General features: G+C 47.8%; 1 long non-coding RNA gene across 1 annotated transcript in view; it reads right to left on the bottom strand.

The window, feature by feature from the left end:
- Positions 1 to 5,579: 5,579 nt before the first annotated feature.
- Positions 5,580 to 14,561, bottom strand: part of LOC140216205 (uncharacterized) — a 54,869-nt gene continuing 45,887 nt past the window's right edge. The window contains exon 3 of the long non-coding RNA XR_011892900.1: positions 5,580 to 5,622. This is a non-coding gene — a long non-coding RNA (uncharacterized lncRNA). The remainder of the gene's footprint in view (positions 5,623 to 14,561) is intronic.

The raw sequence follows: 14,561 nt of genomic DNA, 5'->3' as shown, positions 1-14,561 counted from the left end.
CAAGATATTATGAACTTTCATAATATCTACTCATATTACTACTCTCATATTATGAACTTTCTATAGACGCTAACAACTTCTTTTATCCTTCGCAGAACGGGTTCCGCAGGGGACTCTTGCGAGACCCAGCTTGCACTATTTCTTCATGGCATTCGTGCTAATCTTGACCGTAACAAACAAACAGACGCCATATTTTTGGATTACGCGAAAGCGTTTGACAAAATCGCTCATCAACGCCTACTACTAAAACTTTCTCGTTTGGATTTGCATCCTGATATCCTAAAATGGCTTGAGCAATCTTTAGCTAACCGCTTGCAGTATGTCTCATTTAATAACCACGCTTCTAACATTGCACCCGTCACATCAGGCGCACCACAGGGGTCCGTCCTTGGCCCCCTTCTTTTCTTAATTTACATTAACGACTTACCCTTGCACGTGTCCTGCCATATCTGTATGTTTGCCGATGACTGCTTTATTTACCGCGCAGTCAATACCATCACTGACCAAACAGCTCTTCAATTTGACCTTAACGGGGTGCAAGAATGGTGTGACCTTTGGCTGATGACACTCAACTCTAATAAATACAAACTTGTCTTATTTATCCGTCGTCATCGCCCGCTTCGCTTTTCTTACCGGATTGGTGATGTCACCGTGGAATTAGTAGAATCCTACAAATACTTAGGTGCCATCTTGGCTAATTAACTCACCTGGAACGCGCATGTTACTATGTTATTTCATCGGCTAACAAAACATTGAGATTTTTAAGACGTCACCTTCGCTTCGCTCCATTGCATGTAAAACTGCTAGCCTATAGATCATTGCTAAGCACAAAACTTGAATACGCACCTGCCATGTGGGTTCCGCATCAAGCATATCTCGCCAATGCCCTCAAGGCAGTTCAACATCGCGCCACCAGGTATATTCATTCCACGTACTCGTACAACGTCAGCATATCATAGCTTAAAAAAGAATCTTCCTTATCGCTTCTACCCTTTCGTCGCCGCATTGCCACCCTCTCCCTCTTCCACGGGTTTACTATCCGGCGCTTAATCGCCCACCATACAATGTTCCCCCAACGCGCCGGTCACGACGCATTGGCCATTCCCAGCAGGTAGCACAGTCACAGTCACGCACAAATACATTTTCAGCCCCGTTTTTCTACCGAGCATTTAAAGACTGGAATGCCCTTCCTCATCAAGTCGCTGCCGTCACTTGCTCTTCACAATTTGTTCAAGATGTAAGAACTTCTTGTTTACAGAATTGAATGCATTGTAACACTTGCTTGTATATGTTGTATCCCTACCCCTTATGTAATCCCCCTACTAAGGGGTCTTTAAGGAAATAAAATGAAAATGAAAATGAAAGATCTTGCCCTAGGATTGTTCGTAAGAGCAAATTGGATCCGATCCTGGTGCTGGGCATATCATTAGCGAAGGTGGCCAGCCAATGGCAAAAAGGCCTCTTCCCTTTATTTATTTTCCCTTGTTGTTGTTGTTGTTATTATTAATAATAATAATAATAATAATAATAATAATAATAATAATAATAATAATAATAATAATAATAATAATAATAATAATAATAATATTGTTATTGTTATTATTATTATTATTATTATTTTCTCTTTAGATGTTTATGTTAAAGTGCATCTCTAATACAGCGAAAATATCATTACTCGAGCTGATTCGGTCAAATACATTGGTATATGGATGTTCGCACAATCAATGTCGCTACAGACTACGCAGAGGTACTGTCCTGCTAATATACCGGATGTTCTACCCTCATTAGAATTGTGTTCAGCCTATAAAATGAGGCTTCTTGTGTATTTAGAGAGACCAGTTGTACGCTTATGTCGTGCGTGACTATACACCTAGTTGACGAGAAGAAAGGGGGTTAACCGAGGGGCCCGATTTTTATTAGTCATATCAGAAGAAGCCAACAAACACTGACACCAAGGACAACACAGGGGAAATTACTTGTGCTTTAATAATTGAAGTAAAAAAACGATAAATTAATGGAAATTAAAGTGGATGAAAAGGCAACTTGCCGCAGGTGGGAACCGAACCCACAACCTTCGCATTTCGCTTGCGATGCTCTACCAATTGAGCTACCGCGGCGTCGTTTTTCCACCCCTTTCTTGGGTATTTATGTGTTCTAGTAGAACCCTGGGAGAGTTAGCCAGCGCCACCACTCACGGACCTTGGCGGCGGACGTGGAACGTCCTTTTTGCCACAGGCGTCACGAGAACGTGATCTTTTTGGGTGAAGGCAACTGGTCAATAAACCCACATATGCTACCTGAAGGCATCAATGTTGGTGCCTTGGTGGTGGTGTTGGTGGGTTCGGTTCCCACCTGCGGAAAGTTGTTTTTTCATCCCCTTTAATTTCCATTAATTTATCGTTTCTTTACTTCATTTATTAAAGCACAAGTAATTTCTACTATGTTGTCCTTCGTGTCAGTGTTTGTTGGCTTCTTCTGATATGACTAATAAAAATCGGGCCCCTCGGTTAACCCCCTTTCTTCTCGTTGATTACATAACGAGGGTCTCGAATCCGGCAACATTGATGCCTTCAGGTATACATATGTGCGTTTATTGACCAGTTGCCTTCACCCAAAACGATCACGTTCTCGTGACGCCTGTGGCAAAAAGGACGTTCCACGTCCGCCGCCAAGGTCTGTGAGTGGTGGCGCTGGCTAACACTCCCAGGGTTCTACTAGGACACATAAATACCCAAGAAAGTGGATGGGAAAACGACGCCGCGGTAGCTTAATTGGTAGAGCATCGCACGCGAAATGCGAAGGTTGTGGGTTCGGTTCCCACCTGCGGCAAGTTGTTTTTTCATCCACTTTAATTTCCATTAATTTATCGTTTCTTTACTTCCTTTATTAAAGCACAAGTAATTTCCCCTATGTTGTCCTTGGTGTCAGTGTTTGTTGGCTTCTTCTGATATACACGTAGTTGGTGAGACAGAGTACCGCCTATTTAAGCAAGTGAATTGTAATCAGATTACCGGATCACATTAACTCGGCGCGAAGCCCGTTTTACCGGGCTCAGTGCTAGAATTAAAAAAGAATCCCCCCTCCGCCGATAACGTAAAAACCCAGCCGCCCATCGAAATTTTTACGTGGGTGGACGAGCATCCTGTGTAGACGCCAAAAATCTTCGTAACGCCAGGGAGCGCCCGGCCAATTTTCCGCCGTTGGTTCCGGCGTTCCGTGAAGACCGCCGCTGGGAAAAGTGGGTGAAGTCTCCGGCGCAGGGTGCCTCGATGAGGAGGCGCGCATCGAGGCGTCGAACGCAGCGCCACCACTTTCTACAGGCGGATGCTCCGAATCGCGATGGACGTGTACGGCGTCACGCGGGCCCGAAAAGAGTCCATCGCGGCGCCCATTCTGTGGCGCCGTCACGCCGACACGGCACAGTTTGTTTGCCGGGCGTGGCGCGCTAACTGAAGACGCACTTCTCAGTCACCACCCAGTTTTATGAAGACGAAAGCAAGCTGTGCCTGTGAAAGCGCGCGACGGTAGCTCATAGCGGCGACCAGCATCAAGAAGGCTGGGGGGCTGCTCTCATCCAAAACTACGGCGTGGCAATGCGAGTTGGTCTGCCGCACAAGTTTTCGCGAGCACACCGACCCGTCCACTGCCGGCATCATTGAGTGCATAGCATTTTGCGGTCTAGCTATTTATACTTGCAGGCAACGCAAATGCACGAAAACACAGTTGCATAATATTGTCGAGTTTGCTTTACATTCTGCTCACTCTGTGTTGTTTTGCACGTATGGTGCTGGGCGCATGCAATAGTTTACTTTGTGTTTACACTATCAATAAAGTTGAGTCAGCGTTTCGCGCTGTATAATGTTATGTATGTTATCTTACGTGCTCGCGCTTTTGCGTAGGAGCTTTGTATTCAACATCTCGCGGCGAGACCCCGCGGCTCTGACGCACTTTTGCGCGACCACCCGCTATCTTCGACGAGGCCCGAGACTTGATGCGTGCACAAACAGACCAATGTCTGTCTCCAGGGTAGAACCCCACCTTGCGCCGAGACACAATGTGGCCACAACCCTACCTCAAAAGTCAGCTGCGAACAGCACTCAGCCAACCATACATATGGCTTGACACGACGTTCAATGAAACCACCACTCGAGAACCGCTTGTTTGCTGGCGATGTTGGCCGACGTAAGAAGCAGTGGCCATTATGAAACTAGCGCTCAGATCGCCAAAGGGCACCGACGGCTACGCAATGACCGTTGCGTGCGCGGTGCTCTCATAGAGCAATCCTCGCTTGCATTCTACGCACACAACGATCCTCACTAGAAAGGAGCAATAAATACATAGTTACCGGGTTTTGCGTATTGCTTCGCGAACAGACCACAGTCGGGGGCGCGAAACTGGAAAGCGTTACGACTCGCCTTCAAAGTACGCGCTCGACTGAGGGTGTCCAGTAATGGGTTGCAGTGGGCCAGGATTGGTTATGAGGCATGGTGGAACACTGCGCTGCGAAACAAGACTGAGGACGTGATAAACTGAGAAGACGCACACGAAGCGCAGTGCGCTACACGTGTGTCTAAGGTGTCGCAGTTCACCAAGTCTTTGTCCTGATAGTCTGTAGCGCAGTGTTCCACGATGACCGAGGGAGGCCACTGCAGCTCAGTTTGCCTCCCCGAGCTCTGCGCCCGATCGCACGCGTCACCGAGTGTAGCGGAGCCGCCTTCGCGCGTTCCCGCGGACCTTGGCAGCAGCGTGCATCGCTGCAGGTGCACATGCGCGACTCGCGCGCGCCGCAGCTATATAGACGCTGCAGGGCGCCTTACGGGAGGCGGTCGGTCGCTGATGGAACCTCTCCTGAAACAACGGCCTTTCCCCGGCCGGAGAAATGTATGGACTCCCTTTGTCGCACTGAAGCACGCACCTTATAGTGCACGGTTTAAGTCGGGGCTCTTCACGATCACACGCAATAAAACGCAGTTTTGTTTCTCTCTGACTTATCTCGAGGGGCCTCCAGCTTCCTTTCCCTGCTCACCAAGTTATGGCCGCACGTGAGCCTCCCTTGGTCTGAAGCTATCCTGGAAACCCATCAGCCGCGAAGGAAGCATTCCACACAAAACACAAACTCTAGGAGAACAACGGGTCAACTTAGTGTCACTCGCGGAGTTAGGCTCAGACTGAAAAACTACAAGTTTCAATTGCCGAATGCTTCGAGTCTTTGGCACGTAGTCAGTAACTTGGTAGTGCACAGCCGTTCGAAGGCAAGAAATGCGTTCGTCGTTAGTAATTACAACTGTGCTCTTCTAACGCGGAGTGAGCCACACGAGTACAAACACGATGATTTGTGCGAGAATGACCCCAAGCAATCTATACTTTAATATATTAATATTTATGTGCTCAAATTCGTATGCAACACAGTCACCTTACGCAGTTTATGTCAGTAAGTCTAAGGTTTGGTACACGAGGTGAAGAAAAACATAATTGCGTTAGAAAGGTCGAATAACTTACACGAAAAGGGCAAGGAAATAAAGAGGACAGGGAAGTGATCGAAGCAATGCACGACAACACAGGCATACTACTCAAACAAAGAAAACAATTCCGACTCGCCTTGTTCTCTCGAGCAGAAGCGTTCTGCAAGGAGAAGGACAACGGTTGTAGTGAAATGCCCGGGGCATCAAAGACCAACACACAACATAAGTAACACACAAACAGGCATATTTAGAACCATGCACTCAGACTGTGCCGTATACGCCATATCTTTATTATATTTTGCAACACATGACGTTCAGTATAGTAACTGATATGATGACCAATAATGGTCACAAACTATACGTAGAATTCTCATGGTAAAAGATTTTTTTTTTTTTTTTATAAAAAAGAAGCTAGGCATCCAGGCGCTATAATTTGCACCAGTACATATAACTATCTGTTCACGCTATCCTTGATGGTGTGCGATAGTATCCGTCGTGGTGGCTAAAAATATCAATTGTCAGCGACAATATAGTTTGAACGAAACAAATAAACAAGAGAGAGTGTAAACCGTGACATGAAAGCACAATGGCCCACGCGAAAGTCACGGTATCGAATCATAATAAAGGCCTTCTTGTTTGCTTCGCGTGACGTGCAGGAACCTACATTAGTAAACACATTCTTGAAAGCCGAAGAAAATGTTTTTCAGAACTGCTTTCCAAAGCAGTGAACCGACACGGTGCAATCCGCAAAACTTACGGGAAGGGAACGCTTTTCTCTTCATATGCAACAGACTTCGTGGATAAGTGCAGCTCTTATTTGTGACGTAGCACAATATTAAGATTAAACATAAGAAATCACAGCATCCTTATTTAAAATTTAAAACAATAAATATCGGACCATTCTGAACTGAGTAAGCAGAACCAGTTATATCGCATGGTGGCCAGCAGAGGCGGTGCGCAAATTGTCCCGCCATCAAAAGCAAAGGAATGACGAAGTCATCAGTCGCGAGTTATCAAGATACACTCAACGCTTCTGAAGTTGATGGGAGTCGATGCCAAGGATACAAATAGAGCACTCGCTTTGGCCAGCGTGGGCGCGGGCTATTTCGAGCGGCGCACTTACACAAGCACGAAGGGAGTGACGTAAGTCGAGTCAGCCACATCCAAAAAGACACATGCCGAGACGACGACGCGGAGGTGGCACGGTTCGTTCCCCTTCCCCATCACGTGAAAACTTTCAGCAATGCATGCCACGGGCATGGAAAGCGCGAGCTAATTTTTCGGGACTCAGTACCGCGAAATCGAGGGCGCGCCTCCGTGGGCCGGATAGGCGCAGGAAGCGACGGACGTCGGATGTTCGTTGGCGCGTCACTCTGAGTACAGCTCTTATCGGCAGCTGAGGACCATAAGTATGCACAGAGGAGGACAGCCAACAAGGGCCAGGTGGTGGTGTGGCTGCTACGGAAGTTCGCCGCCAATTGACGTCGCGGAAAGAAATAAGAAGGGGGGGGGGAAGGAAAAACGCCGACAACGATGGTCAGCTAGACGTCCAAGCTCGCACAACTGACGACAAACGAAACAACGAAGCGTGTTGTTTCGTTTGTCGTCGACGGACACCCGAAAGGTGACAGCAAACGTCGAATCACGAGCGGCTACTGATCACCAGCGCGTGCTGACGCTACATTACAGACCGGTCACGCAACCAACTGTGAACCTGGACATACGTGCAGCGCTGTGGACGCCACGGTGTCTGCCCATAGGAATCACACGCGTGGTTGACTGGTGTCAGTGAAATAAACGGCCAGCCACACAATAGGCAGCGATAGGATAGACGGGGCTGTCAAAATAGCGCGCGGACGCCCTCGTGAATCCCAATCAGGCTATCCACCCGCTCGGTTCCCCGGCACTGCGTCGACGGCTGATAAGAGCGTGGCGTGACAAGAGCGCCTCGAAATTTCGGTTGACACGTGTGTAGTACGCCGCTACGTTGAACCCTACCCAAAATGCTGCCCGCTGGGCGCTTGCGAAACCGAAGCGGCGGCTGTGTGCTGTGCAAAGATCAGCCCCGAGGGTGGGCGAGAGAGCGGCTTGTTGCCCCGCAAGGGTGCTGCGGCAACGGCGGCAGAGAATGCGAAGCGTAAAGCTCGTTAAGAGCGAATGATGCCGTCGGCAATACTTTCGTAAAGACAACCACATGTTTGTCTAGAACAACACCAGTCAGTGCTTCAGCATGTTAGCATGAGATAACGATTTCCCGAGGTCATAACCTACTGTGAGACACTGGCATTACCAAAAGCATATGCAGGGACAGTATTCTACAATAGTTTTCCAACGATATGTCAATTCGCAAGCAATTCCCTTGTGACTGGGAAATCGCTCAGGTCAATCCCCGTATACAAAATCGGTGATCGCAAAATAATTTCGCATAACATACACATCAATTTCGTTATTTACGTGTTCTAAATTACTGGTAAACACAATTCATAAGCGCATTATGCCGCCCCTCGATGGCAACAAAATTATTTCACGTCACCAGCGTGTTTTCGGTGTCTGTACAAGTTATACGAAGCAAATAGATTTCACTCACGACGCTACGACTACAATTACTCGCGCTCGGCTTGTGTCATTGAATCATGAGCACCCATCTTCGTGTTTCAGGCGTTGCCTTGCAGGTCTATGTTCTTCGCTCAGTTTTATTTATTATTTTATTTGTTTTATTTTCTTTACATCATGAAGGAAATTAAATAATAAGTAAGACTTACAGAAAAAGGCAACCCTGCGGTACAATGTCTGAAACGCAAACTAAAGATGGGTGCTCGTGATTAAATGACACAGGCCGACCATACGTAGCGTCTTATCCATAGCAGATGTTTTTCATAGGTACCCCTGAAAGTAACGTCGTACGACATACCTTGTCAAGTACATCTGCGTTTATATCAACAATACAGATTTTCATTAACGATGCCGCGTGCGTAGTTATAGTAACGCTGTGGTTAAGCTCCGTTTGTACCCAGACGACTGTGTTTTGCATTCTAACATTTCTAATGTCAATGACCAAGTGGTATTCAATGATGTTTACGTTTTATTTATTTTTGTGACTGTTGTAAAAGATTGTACCAAATGAGGCTAACTTTTAAAGGAACAGTGTCTACGGTCTTTAAACATGAATAAGAAACCTTGAAATGTACCTACACAAATGCAAGAAACAGTATCGACCTGCGGCAACGAGTTGTGATGTATACCTCAGCGCAACGTTTTCGCCCAGCCTAAGTTGGCACAAACATGTTGACTTCACCTGTTCCAGAGCAGTACTAGGCACGTATTCACAAAAACTTCTTACGCCAGAATTGTTCGTAAGAGCAAATTAAAGCTAACCTGATGTTGGACATACTGTCAGCGGAGCCGAATGATCGAAACTTTTCATTCGTAAGTGCTTTCTGCAGTTAGCCGGCCGCCTTCGCTAACAATATGTCCAGCGTCCGAATTGGCTGGAATTTGCTCTTAACAACACTTATAGCGTAAGACGTTTTTGTGAATATGGGCTATGGCCTATTCGAAAGAAAAATCTAAAAAGAGACCACGGATTCCATTTTAACACCGAAATATGGAATAATAACCTAGGTGTTTCTCTGTGAAAACTGCCGCTTAGCGTTCTGTGACGAAACTTCCGCCTAGTGTGACGTGTTGTGTGAATGCTGTGCGAGCGCCTGTAGACACCCTATCTGATAGATCTCAAAGCTGGGACAGCACTACGTACTTGCAAAAAAAAAAAAAAAAAAAAAAAAAACATGTAGATTCTACGCACTCTTAGAGGAATCGATGTTATGCGAAGCATTTTGCAAGTAGCAGGCTATCCAGTGTCGTCGTTTGGGGTTCCGCTAAGCACTATTAAGTGTCGTGTTATGCATGTCGTGTTATGCATGTCATGTCACTCATGTCGTGTCATTCATGTCATGCGATTAATATTCCGATTCACGGAGTGATAATTTTTAAGGTTTACGGAATTTCTAAAACTCGCCTGGGGCAGGCAGCATAATTATTGTCCTTGAGTTGGATTATTCGAAGAAGCGGACATTACTAGCCCGAGAAATCATAACATAGTTAAGTAATTAACGGAAAAGCACTAATTAACTTATTAATTAATTACATTAGGGCACATATTGCAATTTTTGAATTGTAGCCGGTGAGTTTGCAAGACGTATCCGCTTGAAATAAATTTCCAGGAGGACACTAGTTGTATTACTATGAGACTGATGGCATACTTAGGCCGCCGTCCTCACTCCGGCACTGCCATGCGCTTTTTAGAAGCCCGAGCGGCTCGTGTGTATACACGAGTTAGCACGGGAGGCTTACTTGTCGTTCCCGCGCCCTACCCAGCTTCCCGCTTCCTTGCGAGTCGCTGCTTCTCGCCATTTCGGGGTCGCTTGTACAATCCTCGTCCATATGAGAATTTCAGCTACAATTAAAACGCCTCGCACAAGTGAAATTCACCCGTCTCACAGAAAGTTGTAGAGAGGCGCTTTCGTGCACCTCTGCCAACGGACCACTGACGGTATGGCAACTGCCACTATAGCGCGAAGCTTTACAGCCGTGCGTAAGTTGGCTCAGCACATTGCGCAGGTTTTGTTCGTACATGTCTTGAGCAAGTATGAAAAACGCGGGGCACTAACCAAGCGTTGCTTCGTCGGCATACGCATTTTAACTTGCTTTTGCTTATACAAGGCATCAATTAAGACCCACAAAATATCATTTCGGGCTAAAAACTATTTAACAGGGATAGGCGGGCTAGTTGGTGGTCGATATTGGAATGCATCATGTAACCGCACAAAAACAAGGGACAAAGAAGGAACACACAAGACAGGCGCGGAACTTCAACTAAGATTTACTCCGGGAAATCCCACATTTATACATGTATCATAATCACACTTGCTAATCATCAGACAACCATCACTCGACGTTGGCATGCGGGCGTGAGTGCCACAAATTTGCATGTAAATATTTGAACTCTTTATCGCTCAATGACACTGAAGAGCTGCTTACGCAGCTGCCAGATTGCATTTTTATACAGTAAGCTTCATAGATTTCTCGGCTCAGTTGTGACGCAAACATCTTCAAGACTTTAGTGTCGCGGAACCTAGGCGTGCAATTACGACAGTGGCGACAATGGTCAGCCAGCTTGCCACCCCCCGCCAATCCTTCTACTCCTGCGCGGTGCTCCTGCTGTCTGACGTTTAGACACCGTCCCGTCTGCCCTATGTAGCGGTTGCCACAAGAGATGATTAGCAAGTGTGATTATGATACATGTATAAATGTGGGATTTCCCGGAGTAAATCTTAGTTGAAGTTCCGCACCTGTCTTGTGTGTTCCTTCTTTGTCCCTTGTTTTTGTGCGGTTACATGATGCATTCTAAAAACTATACCGTTAGAGAAAGAATACGCTGCATGAAACAGGCCCGTACGCCAAGAAATGCTGGGCATTTATTAAAAGACCGCTTCGAACGAATGAAAGTGGGCCACCCCGAAGGCGCGCGCGCTCTTCACCTTCGTTCAAGCGACTCCGCTTCCCCCCGCGGCACTCGAAGCCGCCTCGACCCGGAATTCTCCTCCAAAAGCTTGCGCGTCTCGGTCGCATCCGTGCCTAACGTGGCGGCAACGTAAGAGAGGAGCACGGCCTCCGTGACTTGTCTCGCCGCGGGCAGCAGCAGAGAGAAAAAGACCCTTCAGCTACGACGAGATTTTTTGGCCGATTGTGTCGCGCAATTGGTATTTCCGCCAAGGAGCCACACCGCGCTCGTGCGACGTGAGCTGCCGAGAGGAAAAGCAATACACGCAGGGAGGTCAAACGAGAGCAACAGCGCCGCCCCGTGGCATCCTCTCGGGGCGCGCGCCGCGCAGGACACGCTTCACTGCGGACGCATTTACGCACGCACATCGCCGTAGCGACCTCGCGACGCCGGCGATACGTTGCGTAGGACGCAAGGACGCCCGGCGATATGCCTGCATGCACTGGGCAGACGCCGTAAGTGCCCGAAGCTGGGCTCACACCTCCGCCCCGCTCAAGCCCTCGCACAGACCGATACCATCGCATGAAAAAGTTATAAGGCGTCTGGGCGACCATATTATAGCGAGATACGCGTCCGTGACGTCATCAAAATACTGTCCGCCGTCAACTTACGCTAAAGTTCACCTCGAGGGCCAAACAAGAATATGCGCGCGCAAGTCTTGCTCTAGTACTTACGATCGGCCGCCCCTTCCTCCCACCTTCAGTCCGCTCCTTCGTTTTAGACGATACTGCGCTGTGGAGATGCAGCCGTACGGCTATACTCTCCCTACCAGCTATAGAAATCTGCAGGGAACATCATCTCCACCCATTCGTATCTGGCTGTGTACCATTTGTTTGTGTCTGCGTGCCTGACCACATTGCCTCTAGACACCAAGATTATTCACTGCATTCTTTTTCGCAATGCAGCTTCCAGCCTCACTCAGCACACGTCCGACTAACTTCATTCTTCTCCCTCAAAGAACCTTGGCTGTGACGTCCACGACCTCGACGTTCGGAAATGTATCGCTTCTAACGTCAGTAGGTTGAACACTAGGGTTGAGTATTGGGAGAGTTGGTATTTCATTCTAAAACTGGTACGTTCGAAAACTGGCCGGCTCGGCTTTTTTCTTCCTTTCTGTGTAACGCTGTACCAGTTTTAGAATACAGTAGGTTGAGACCATGCAGAGAAGAATACAGACATGACGAAGGCAGGAGTCCGCGTATTCCAGAGGAGACGCTAGTGTATACATACATACAACTAGTGTAAACACTAGCTACTGCTTACACTAGCTAGTGTAAATATACATACAGACGCATGTATATTTTCGCATTTCGATGGGGGCGAAATGCGAAAACACCCGTGTACTTAGATTTAGGTGCACGTTAAAGAACCCCAGGTGGTCGAAATTTCCGGAGTCCCCCACTACGGCGTGCCTCGTAATCAGAAAGTGGTTTTGGCACGTAAAACCCCATAATTTCATTCCTGCGAGCAGTAATGGCCAAAACGGCGCGCTGCTGTGCGCTCTAGCTAGCTCCTGTCCTCAAAACCGTGCTCGAAGACAAACAGCGAGTCCAAAGGGCCGCCGAAGTGAGCATAGACGCAACAACAACGCGCACAGTCTGCTCTGGAGCGGTGGAACCAGAGAGAGAGAGAGAGAGAAGCGCGCGATTGCTGCGCACGCTGCGCGTCACAAGTGCCCTGCCCGCACGAGCACATTGGCCGAGGCGCCAGCGAAAACACCGGCCGCCATCTCTCCTTCGGCCGCGCCGCCTATCGTCGCCTCGTCAGCCGCGTTTCCTGCCACGTCCGTGACCTGCCGCGCACCGCTTTGAACGGCGAGAACCCCGAGGTCGGTGTGCCTTCGAAGGGCCTGTAAATGCAACGTGGTTTATTATTATTATTATTATTATTATTATTATTATTATTATTATTATTATTATATCGACGAAGGTTTGCCATAATGCTTATACCGGATTATCTATTTTAATGGGAACAGATTACTTAGGAATGAGATTGAACCGAGGCTAGGATGATTTTGCCGCTATTCGTCCTTTAAGTGCGGCAGACATAAATAGTCCTCTCTTTCCACTAGTGAATGCTCGAGTAGCCGTCGCAGGCCAATCGCTAATTAACTAAAATTCGTTAATCAACTTTTCAATTACTTGTTTCAACACGCATGTTGCAAATGCAGTAATGCAGGAGAGCGCTGCGGGAATCAAGAAACAGTTTACGCGATTTTAAAAGCGTTATTCGTTATTAAGCTATTCGTCGATGAAAATTCGCATTTCTACGCTTCGGTTCTGAAACTGGGCGCACTAATTATGAGAGCCGAAAGCACTGTTAGCCCATGGTTTCAGAATCGCAGGAGAACTCGAGTCCCTACTGGGCGGAGAGTACCTGCTCCCGTCACTGGAAGGGGACAGTTTGGTGCACGCTCACGCGTACTTTGATTACCCGCACGGGGCTTCTTTCAACCCACTCGATGTGCGTGCACCGGTGCCACGTTGAGGCGGCCAGCGCAAAAGGGGCGAAGGTGGGAGACACGACCAGCGTGCACCGACGTGCCAGGGTGCCTCTTGCTCTCATCCCTTGCGCTCGCAGCGCAAGGGATGACGCTTTTGACTTAGCGCGCTCCGGGCATACAAACTTTTGGTGCGTACTGCGCAGGACAAAAACAGGACGCATCTCACGTCCCGGCTCACGTCTCGAGTCACACCCAACATCTCAGATGGGTTCACGCGTATAGCTCAAGGCTCACTTGGGACCTCACGTGACCGGTTATATAAAGAACACTGCAGGAGCGATTGCGCATCATACAGCACTACAATTCGTGCAATCAACAGAAAACGGTACAGTAGTAATTTCATTCCGTCTACCTTCTTTCAAAGGCTACACCAAAGAAATCCAATAATCCAATAAATAGGCAAAGCACTGATTACGGAGGAGGAGGAAAAGAAGGAAAACTATGAGCCTCTTCTTAAATGTCTCGCAAAAGGCTCAATATCGATCAACGCGCTATACTGTTGGCATTGTGCAGTAAAAAATATTCATCAATAAAACGTGCCCGGAACGTCGGCGTTCCGTCACTGTGTAGCGTCTGCGACCACCTTCGCAGCGCCGTGGCAACAGTGCAGCAGCGATGTCATGCACTGCATTATGTGACACCAAGGCGAGAGCGCTATAGCACTCTTACTCTGGTGTCATTCTGGTTCAATACGCTGTATACAGCGTATTGAACCAGAATGACTGTCGTCCCTGAGACACACACAAAAACGCAATTTTACCGTCATTGCACGCAACAAGGCAAGTTGGGAAGTTGGGGGTAAGCGTAGTTTACAAAACATCGCACGCCAAGGAAGTCATAAATTGTTTCTGTCGACTTCGCTGGTGAAGCAGTCCTCAGCCATTTTGACATATCGCGGAGGGCTAATGGCCGATTTGGAATAAAAAAAAAATGAAAGAACAGATTTGAACAGTTTTACGTCAGCCCGGCCCTGGTAGCAGCTCCAAGGAGTAATCTCGACTCGAGGTCTCCCCTCCCAATGTGCCATTCGCAC

This window comes from Dermacentor andersoni, chromosome 1 (genome assembly GCF_023375885.2).
Source record: "Dermacentor andersoni chromosome 1, qqDerAnde1_hic_scaffold, whole genome shotgun sequence".
In the NCBI taxonomy this organism is placed as follows: Eukaryota; Metazoa; Arthropoda; class Arachnida; order Ixodida; family Ixodidae; genus Dermacentor; species Dermacentor andersoni.
The sequence above is the reverse complement of the archived record's forward strand: the minus strand, read 5'-3'. Positions and strand labels throughout refer to the sequence as shown.